At 51.2% G+C, this 9,831-nt stretch overlaps 1 long non-coding RNA gene across 1 annotated transcript in view; it reads right to left on the minus strand.

Annotated features, from left to right (window-relative positions):
• Positions 1 to 3,355, minus strand: part of LOC128847892 (uncharacterized) — a 46,461-nt gene extending 43,106 nt beyond the window's left edge. The window contains exon 1 of the long non-coding RNA XR_008446960.1: positions 2,912 to 3,355. This is a non-coding gene — a long non-coding RNA (uncharacterized LOC128847892). The remainder of the gene's footprint in view (positions 1 to 2,911) is intronic.
• Between the last annotated feature and the right edge of the window lie 6,476 nt (positions 3,356 to 9,831).

Genomic DNA, 9,831 nt, shown 5'->3' on the forward strand with positions numbered 1-9,831 from the left:
AAATTCCTAGATTCCAAGGCCAGAAGGGACCATTGTGATCACCTGGTCTGACCTCCTGTATAACACAGGCCAAAGAAATTCCCCCAAAATATTCCTAAAGCAGATCTGTTAGAAAAACATACAATTTTTGATTTTAAAATGGTCATTGCTGGAGAATCCACCACACCCCTTGGCAAGTTGTTCCGATGGTTAATTACTTTCACAGTTAAAAATGTATGCCTTATTTCCAGTCTGAATTTCAATAGCTTGAATTTCCAGCCATTGGCTTGTGTTATACCTTTCTCTGCTAGACTGACAAGCCCTTTAATCCCCTTATAGGTAGTTATAGACTGTAACCAAGTCACAAACACTTTCTACCCCTGGGAAGCTTGTACTGGTTCTACCACTATTCTCTGTTATCTGGACTAGAAATATCTTTTCCAACTGGTCAAAGCTTTCAAACCGGTACAAACCATGTAAGTGTGACCACACCAGTTAACCACATACAGTGCATGTATAAAAGCAAACTGCAATTTGTTGATTCACCGAGTTTATCCCCATCATCTCTTTATGGCTGTTCTCCTTCACTGCACATATATGGCTGTTGTTAGCATCAAAGAGGTGAACGCCCTCCCCCCCCCATTTTTTAAATAGGCTATTTATATGGAACCTCCAAGTTTCCATTGCTTGGCCTTTCACTGGAGCTGGTTTAAGCTTGTTGACTTTTCTTATTTGCACAAGTTGCAACTGCTGGTGGATGGTTGTTCACTCAACATGCCCCATCTAGGAGCCAGGCTGTTCAAAGGGCATTCAGCTCCATAAGAACTTAAGAGCAGCCATACTGGGTCAGACCAAACATCCATCTAGCCCAGTGTCCTCTCTTCTGACAGTGGCCAATGCCAGGTGCCCCATAGGGAATGAACAGAACAAGGAATCATCAAGTGATCCATCCCCCGTCGCCCATTCCCAGCTTCTGGCAAACAAAGGCTAGGGACACCATCCCTGCCCATCCTGGCTAATAGCCATTGATGGACCTATCCTCCATGAGTGTATCTAGTTCTTTTTTGAACCCTGTTATAGTCTTGGCCTTCACAACATCATCTGGCAAGGAGTTCCACAGGCTGACAGTGTGTTGTTTGAAAAAAATACTTCCTTTTGTTTGTTTGAAACCTGCTGCCTATTAATTTCATTTGGTGACCCCTAGTTCTTGTGTTATGAGAAGGGGTAAATAACACTTTCTTATTTACTTTTTCCACACCCGTCATGATTTTATAGACCTCAATCATATTCCCCCTTAGTCGTCTCTTTTCCAAGCTGCAAAGTCCCAGTCTTATTAAACTCTCCTCATATGGAAGCTGTTCCATACCCCTAATAATTTTTGTTGCCCTTTTCTGAACCTTTTCCAATTCCAATATATCTTTTTTGAGATGGGGCGACCACATCTGTACACAGTATTCAAGATGTGGGCATACCATCGATTTATATTGAGTCAGTATAATATTTTCTGTCTTATTATCCATCCCTTTCTTAATGATTCCCAACATTCTGTTTGCTTTTTTGACTGCCACTGCACATTGAGTGGATGTTTTCAGAAAACTATGCACGACTCAATATTTTTTTCTTGAGTGGTAACAGCTAATTTAGACCCCATCATTTTATACGTATAGTTGGGATTATGTTTTCAAATGTGCATTACTTTGTATTTATCAACATTGAATTTCATCTGGAATTTTGTTGCCCAATCACCCAGTTTTGAGAGATCCTTTTGTAGCTCTTCACAGCCTGCCTGGGACTTAACTATCTTGAATAGCTTTGTATCATCTGCAAATTTTGCCATCTCACTGTTTACTCCTTTGCCCAGATCATTTATGAATATGTTGAATAGGACTGGTCCCAGTACAAACCCCTGAGGACACCACTATTTACCTCTCTCCATTCTGAAAACTGACCATTTATTCCTACCCTTTGTTTCCTATCTTTTAACCAGGTACCAATCCACAAAAAGACCTTCCCTCTTATCCCATGAATGCTTATTTTGCTTAAGAGCCTTTGGTGAGGGAACTTGTCAAAGGCTTTTTGAAAATCTAAGTACACTATATCCACTGGATCCCCCTTCTCCACCTGCTTGTTGACCCCCTCAAAGAATTCTAGTAGATTGGTGAGGTATGAGTTCCCTTTACAAAAACCATGTTGACTCTTCCCCAACATATCATGTTCATCTATGTGTCTGACAATTCTGTTCTTTACTATAGTTTCAACCAGTTTGCCCATTTGCAATTTACAATATCAAATACAATATCGTGCGGCAGCTCCCCACCCCAGCTCACCTCTGCTCCGCCCCCTCCCCGAGCCCTGTGGCAGCTCCCCAACGCCCCCCGCCCTGAGGCATGCCCCCCGTGGCAGTTCCCCCCCCGCCCTGAGGCCCCCCCCGGCAGCTTCCTCCCCCACCCAGGGAGCCATGCGGCAGCTCCCCACCCCAGCTCACCTCTGCTCCGCCTCCTCCCCGAGCATGCCGTTGCTGCTCCACTTCTCCCGCCTCCCAGGTGTGTGGCGCCAATCAGCTGATTGGCGCCGCAAGCCTGGGAGGGAGAGAAGCAGAGCAGGGCAGCGTGCTCAGGGGAGGAGGCGGAGCAGAGGTGAGCTGGGGTGGGGAGTTCCCCTGCATGCCACCCTCCCCCACTTGCTTCAGGCGGCCCTCCCCGCGCCCCCCTGCCCCAGCTCCCTCCGCCCAAATGCCGCCGCCGCCTGGGGCGGCCGAAGATCCGGCTGCCATGGTTGCCGTCAAAGAAAATGCTGCCCCCCAAATGCTATTGCCCTAGGCGACCGCCTAGGTCGCCTAATAGGTTGCACCGGCCCTGCCCAGCGGCTTTGGCAAGAACTAACGCTGGACTCTTTTGTTAAACAGCCGTGTGAATGGCCATGTTTGACGTACCTTTCCACTGGAAGGTTTGCCAGATGGATGACAGCGTGGGAAATAACAGGCCCCTTCACTGTGGGGGGTTTAATGCTCTTCTGCAGTTGAGTAAAGCTTTCAGATATTTCTCAGCTGCTGAAATGTTGCTTCTCTAGCCCATAGGTACCATGTGTGCTTTCCCGCAGTTGTAGGTGAGTTAAAAGCCTAGTTCCGTAAAGGGGATCTCAATGTTGAACGAGTACCAGAATATCCAGAAGACCAGGCTGAAGGCCAGCAGCAGTGCTCCTGAGTAAATAAAGAAGTCCCAATAGTCCAGATTGGCAAAAATCCCCAAGAGGAGGATGATCAATCCAGCCACGTCACATATAAAAGCAATGACGAATATCCCAGCACATCTGCCCATGTGTGTGGAGAGGACCATGGTGAAATCCGACCACTGGGAGACCTTCAGTAAGGAGAGCAGCTCAGCTGCAGCATTGTGGCTTATAGTCTCGCCCTCGCCCGCTCGCTCTCTGCCAGGAGGAAGTACAAATGTCACAACACACCTTTAAGAACAATAGGGAGGCAAAGCAAGATAATGCTTTAGCCGTGTCGTGGTTCTGTAATGACTCCACCCCTAAACACCTGGCACTGACATCACCTTTAACCTGCCAAAGTTCCAAGTGGGAACCCTGGGGCCCCTGTCAGCTGGGGCACTTTGTAATCAGTCTGAGCACAGACTCTGGGAGCTTGGTCCTGAAATCCTCACTCAGTTCTCACTCCCATTGATTTCCAGAAGAGTTTGTCTGAGTCAGGGCAGGACCCTTACAGCAAAGCTGAAGTGCAGATAAAATAAAAATGCTTCATATGTGGTACCTGCCATCTAAGGATCTCAATGTAATTTATACCACACATTACTGCATTAGCTCTCACAGCACCCCTAAGAGGTAGGGAAGCAATACTATTATCTTCTTTTTGCAGACAGGGAAACCAAGGCAGAAGGTGGTTAAGGACAATGTGTTCAGAACTCACCACTAATATTGGGTGCTGATTCTTGGGTCTCCATGATAGCACTTCTGAAAATCAGGCCCCGCTGTAGGTATCTCCAGTTGGACACCCAAAATGGAAGCATTCCATATTAATATTCAAATGTCCCAGCTCACAGGGAGTGAATGGCAGAGCCAAAAATAGACTCTTGGAGTCCTGGCACCCAGACCTGTGGGCTGGCCTCCTCGGGCGGCAGCCTGGGCTAATGGGAAGGGCACCAAAGTGGGAGTTAGGAAACCTGGGGGTCTAGTCCTAGCTCTACCAGGGAGTTGCTGCATGCCCTTGGCCAAGTCTGTTTCCCACTCCCACGCATTGTCTGCTTAGACCAGAGATGGGCAAACTATGGCCTGCGGGCCACATCCGGCCCATGGGACCGTCCTGCCCGGCCCCTTGAGCTAGCCCCCGGCCCCTCCCCTGCTGTCCCCCCTCCCCTGCAGCCTCAGCTCACTGTGCCACCAGCACTCTGGGTGGCGGGGCTGCGAGCTCCTGCCGGGCAGAGCAGCAGCATGGCTGGCTCCGGCTGGGCCGCGCAGCTGCCAGTTCTGGTGTTCTGAGTGGCATGGTAAGTGGGTGGGGAGCAGGGGGGTTGGATAAGGGGCAGAGTGTCCCGAGGGGCAGTCAGGGGACAGGGAGCAGGGAGCAGTTGGATAGGCATGGGAGTCCCGGGGGGCCGTGTCAGGGGGCGGGGGTTTGCATAGGGGTAGGGGCAGAGGACAGGGAACAGCGGGGGTTGGATAGGGGTTGGAGTCCCGGGGGAGCGGTTAGGGGCGGGGGGCTACCGGGAGGGGGTGGTCAGGGGACAAGGAGCGGGGGGGTTGGATGGGTCGGGAGTTCTGAGGGGGGCAGTTAGGGGGCAGGAAGTGGGAGGGGATGGATAGCGGGCGGGGGCCAGGCTGTTTGGGGAGGCACAGCTTCCCCTACCTGGCCTTCCATACAGTTTCGGCATCCTGATGTGGCCCTCAGGCCAAAAAGTTTGCCCACCCCGGCTTAGACTGTCAGTTGGTTGGGGCAGGAATGGTCTCTCGCTGTGGGTGCATCTACACTGGAGATGGAAGAGGCGTAATCGACAGCTTGGGTAGCTGTACCCATGCTACCGTTGATCAGGGACAGGCAGCGGGAGCAGTGGGAGGGGCTAGCCCGAGTACATAGCTAGGGTTTCAGAGCAGGATCATCCTCCGGGCAGCTCACCCCACTGGGCTACACTGCTAGTTTTAGCATGCTAGCTGATCAGAGCTAGCACAGGTTTGTTGTCTACGCGAGAGGGAAAGCACACCTCCGGCTCTGCTGTAGACTTACCCATAGTGCCTGGGCAGCGTCCAGCACACTGGGGCCCTGATCAAGTTTGGGGCCTTAGGTGCTATTGTAACACACGCAATGAATAACAATAATACCGATTAGGCAATAGTGTGTGTCTCAGGCTGCTCCCGAAGCCTGGATTAAACTGGAGAGTGTGGCAAGCAGATTGCCTGTTAGCTCTTTGATTTACTCACCTCGGAACACGTGCTGATTTCCTGTAAGGTTAGCTACACAGCAGTGCTCACGCTTCAGGCTGCAGCTCGCTAACCTCTTCTATCATGTGGCCAATGAATGCTGCCAAACTGAATTCTACTTGACATGCTTGTAGCATTATCTAGTGGCCATCCAGACCCTCTGCGCAGCCCAAGAGCAGAGGTTCCAGCACAGCTGTTAACTGGCTCTTACAAGTGAGTGTCTGATGCTATTTCTCTCCCAGGGGTGTTTATACCCTGTGACTGCTCCCGGGGTCATGCTCCTCCACGCCCTGCATGATGTAAATCACCCAAGGGTGTTGATCACGGGACGCGCTGAGATGACTAAGCAGAGTGTGGTGAAGGGTAGCAAGATGTAAGCAATGGACAGGACAGGAAGAGTCTGACTGGCTGATTGGGATTCCAGCTCGGCATGGGTCTGGTATGACGCCTACGCACATCAGGACCAGCAGGGAAGGAGAAAAACAGGCCAACAGCAGTGCTATGGCTGCGGCTGCTCTCATCCCAGGGGTTCTCTCTGTCTGAAACCTCCAGTTTTCTCCCACACTTGATCAGTCATCATCTGCTAAAACACCTATCAGACAGACACGGACCAACTCACCCCGCTTTTTCCTATAATTGGATCTGAAGAAGATACACCATTCACGTCTCATCATTTTCAGCTTGTTTGTAATCCAGTAGAGCCCAGAGCTGCCAGCTGAGATTGTGCTGGGCGCTGCACATGCACATAGTGAGAGACCCTGACGAGGCTTCCAGTCTACACAGACACGCCAAAGAGTGGGAGGAAAACTGAGGCAGAGAGAGCAACTTGCACCAGATCACATGGCAGGTTGGTGGCAGAGCCAAGAACAGATGACAGATCTCCTGATCTCTCAGGAAGACAAACATGTCACCTTCCCATTTTATTCCTGGTCTCCCCACAGTTTTTGTATTGATTTAACTATTTCTGTTAGGTGTGTGACTTTTTTACCAAAATAGTTAAATCAGCATAATCCCCTAGAATGGACGCAGTTGTACTGGTGCCTTATACCAGTGTAGTTTAGTCTCCTAAATGTATGGCATAAGCTCTACAGTATAAGCACCTATATACTGGTATAACTGCAGTCACCCTAGGGCAGTGGTTTTCAACCTTTTTCATTTGTGGACCCCTAAAAATGGGGTATGGCTCCCTTTGGAAATCTTAGATACAGTCTGCGGTCCCCCAGTGGTCAGCAGACCACAGGTTGAAAACCACGGCCCTAGGGTGTTGGCCCACTTTAGCCAGACTGGCTCCAAAGTGATCCAGTGAAAGTGGTGCAAAACCCATGTGTAGAGAAGCTTTAACAAACAATTCTTGGAAAGAATCTAACAGATTTTTTAAAAAATCAACAGATGTTATTTTTGGAAAAGACCAAATCCTGCTTCCCCCCGAGCCCTGGTGGCTTAGCTCACTGAAAAACTCAGCTGGTGTTAGCTACATTAGCTAATCCCTCTCTCTGGCAGTCCAGCCCCCTGCCTTCACTAGCAGGACCAAGTACTGATTTTGCCCCAGATCCCTAAGTGGCCCCCTCAAGGATTGAGCTCACATCCCTGGGTTTAGCAGGCCAATACTCAAACCACTGAGCTATCCCTTCCCCCTCATAATGACGGGGGACTAGTTGAGCTATGAGCACTGCAGCCTAATTTGAGTTGCATATTGTTTGCAATGTGTTGTGCTGTTTCCAAAGCATCGTTAATAACCGAGGGAAAAACAGGCTCTTCTGCACAGGGAATGACTCTGTGTGTGTGTGTGTGTGTGTGTGTGTGTGTATACAGTGCCTAGGGTAATGGAGCCCTGATCCCTGGGCAGGACCTCTGGGCACTACAGCAATAGAGACTAGCAATAATCAGAAACACGTGGCTGAGAAAGACCCTGCAGTAACTGCCCTGCTTGTTCCATTTGGGGAGGCTCAAATGCTCTCGCCTGCCCAAAGTCATGGCTGATGGTGCGACTTGTTGCTTTTCCTTTCCTTGACAAGCATCCCAGCAGCTGGTCCAATTGGGGGTGCCAGCCCTAGGCATGGACAGTGTACGGGGAGGGGCAGCATTGCTGGACTTACCCTTCTCCTACGCCGGGGAGCTGAGCAGTCCCCAGAGACGCAGGGGCTGTCAGGGCAGCAGGGCACTGTCTGACCCTCCTGGGGTGTGTGCAGCGCAGTGATGACTCGCAGCCCCTCTCAGAGTGAGGGATCCCCACGATGCAGTTCAAGGTGCCTTGGGGATCAGATCTGAAAGGCATCCAGTAGGGAAGATTTGCTGCCATTTTGTTTCCAGGAGGTGAGGCCAGTGGTTCCCATGCCCAGCGCCATGCACTGACAGTGATAGTTCAGCCCGTCCAGCCTCCCCCTCCCTGCTTTTACGATGACCCTCTGTGCTGAGCCTGTCCGCACCTCAGCTGTCCGTCTCGCATGCATGCGCTTCACACTCCTTGGGCTGCCACTCCTGCAGCGACTCAGGCTCCGTGCGGGTTAGAGGTCAGGGGAGGCAACAGCTGCTGGAGCGGCCTGATTCCTCTGCTAACCTGGGGGAGGTGCCCCAAGCACCGGGCTGGAAATGCAGACCCTGGTGCCTTCCGATTTCATGTCCAGCTCCTGCTGCTCCAAGCTGCGCCACTCCAGCAGGGCCAGGCAGTGCAGGCAGGGAAAGCAAACCGAGCGTTGGAGCCAGCAGGGCACAGCGCTGGTAGGGGGCACTGTGGAGCTCTCTGGCATGAGAAGAACCAGGCGGTGGCAGCGGATTAATTGAGTGGCAAAGGCTCCCCTCTTCGACAGGTCTCTGAGGCCTTAGGGGGGCAGGAATGACTCCAATGCATAGACATTTCTTAGCACGGGCACAGCCCTGGTGTCCCTGAAAGGAACAGGAAATGGGAGAGGGACACATCCTGGATGCTTAACAGACCTCAGCCTCCATCAACGGTGTCCCTTTGCCACAGCTCAGGCACCCCCTCCCTTTTGGGCAGTGGCTTGCTCTGGTGTGCGGCGCACCCTGCACCCTGAGCCTGCCCCCAGGCCTGAGCTCAGGGCCCCTTAAACCTGCTGCAGCCTTGCCTCAGCAGCATATACCCAGCCACTGCAGCTGCTCCCGAGGGGCGACCCCCTCCTCCAAAGGGGAACTGCAGCAAGCAGGGCTGGGATGTCCTGCCAGCTCCCTTCTCGGCCCATCCCCAGCCAGTCAGGGCTCCGGGGGCAGGGCTGCCCCGCACAGCTCTGCTGCTGCCACGTGGAGTAGGGGCTGCACAGGCGGTTTTGTATTTTGCAAGCAAAGAAGCAAATAGATCCCTGCTGAGTGACAACAGTGATGGGAATGGAGCACTCAGTGCCTGCCTGAGCCAGGGCGTTTGCACAGCTACACCATGGGCCCTCAGCCCACCCTGAATCCACGCCTGCAGCTTCGTACTGATAACTGACTGCAGGCCCCGAGTGAGGGCCCAGCCAGCTGCAGGTGCCAAGGCCACCATGTAAATGTCTAGCTGCCAGGTTGGGCCAGCATCCATGGCCCTTCTCCCTGCTGCCCTATGCATTGAGCATACCTATACGGTGGGGCATCACATCTCATATTGCCATAGGAAGCCCGGAGTGTGGCTTCCATGCAGAGAATCCAGACGCTGGCAAGGGGGTGGCAGAGCGCAAGGAGCCAGCCTGCAGGGAGAGCTGCCTGTGGGCACAACTGTGATAACAGGGCAGTGGAACAGGAGAGGAAAGCACAGGCAGGGGCATAAAGGGAGTTGAGGAGGACAGGCAGGAGGAGTGTGATTGTGGGTAAGGGATGAGGTGACAGTGGGGTGGGAGGAGGGTGGGTTACTCTCTGTGTGATGCCAAGAGATGCTAGCGACAGAACAGAGTTGTTACATCAAACACTACCAGGCTAGAGCTTTGCAAAGAACCTTTTTTGGTTTGCTGGCCATGCCGAAACACTGGAAAACAAATTTGTTTCGGCTCAACCCGCAACATTTTTTGATGTTTGGCAAACTGAAAAGTAAAAACACCCAAACCAAAAACAAACAAAAAAACCCACAACAAAAATCATTTGGGGTTGGATGAAATGGTTTGAATGGCCGTTGAACTTTTTAACCTTTCTAAGAAATAAAATTGAAAGAAATTAAAAAAAAAAAGCTGTTTCAAATAGAAAAATGTCAAAGCGTGACCATTTTGGGGTTTGGATTTTTGTTTTTGTTTGATTTTAGGTATTTTGTTGCCCGAAAGAATTTGGCAAATTCAGCATGACCTGAAGCTGCTTTTTTGGCAAAAAAATGTTTTGGATGAAAAATTTCAGTCAGTTCTCTATAAAAGACTAAGGTACTAAAGGCCAGCAAAAGTTAGAGTTGCCCAGAGCAAACGGGCTGGACTGGCAAAGCAATGATGTGACATCCTGTAGTGGGGCAGTTAC

The sequence above is a fragment of the Malaclemys terrapin genome, chromosome 13 (assembly GCF_027887155.1).
Source record: "Malaclemys terrapin pileata isolate rMalTer1 chromosome 13, rMalTer1.hap1, whole genome shotgun sequence".
NCBI classification, from domain to species: domain Eukaryota; kingdom Metazoa; phylum Chordata; order Testudines; family Emydidae; genus Malaclemys; species Malaclemys terrapin.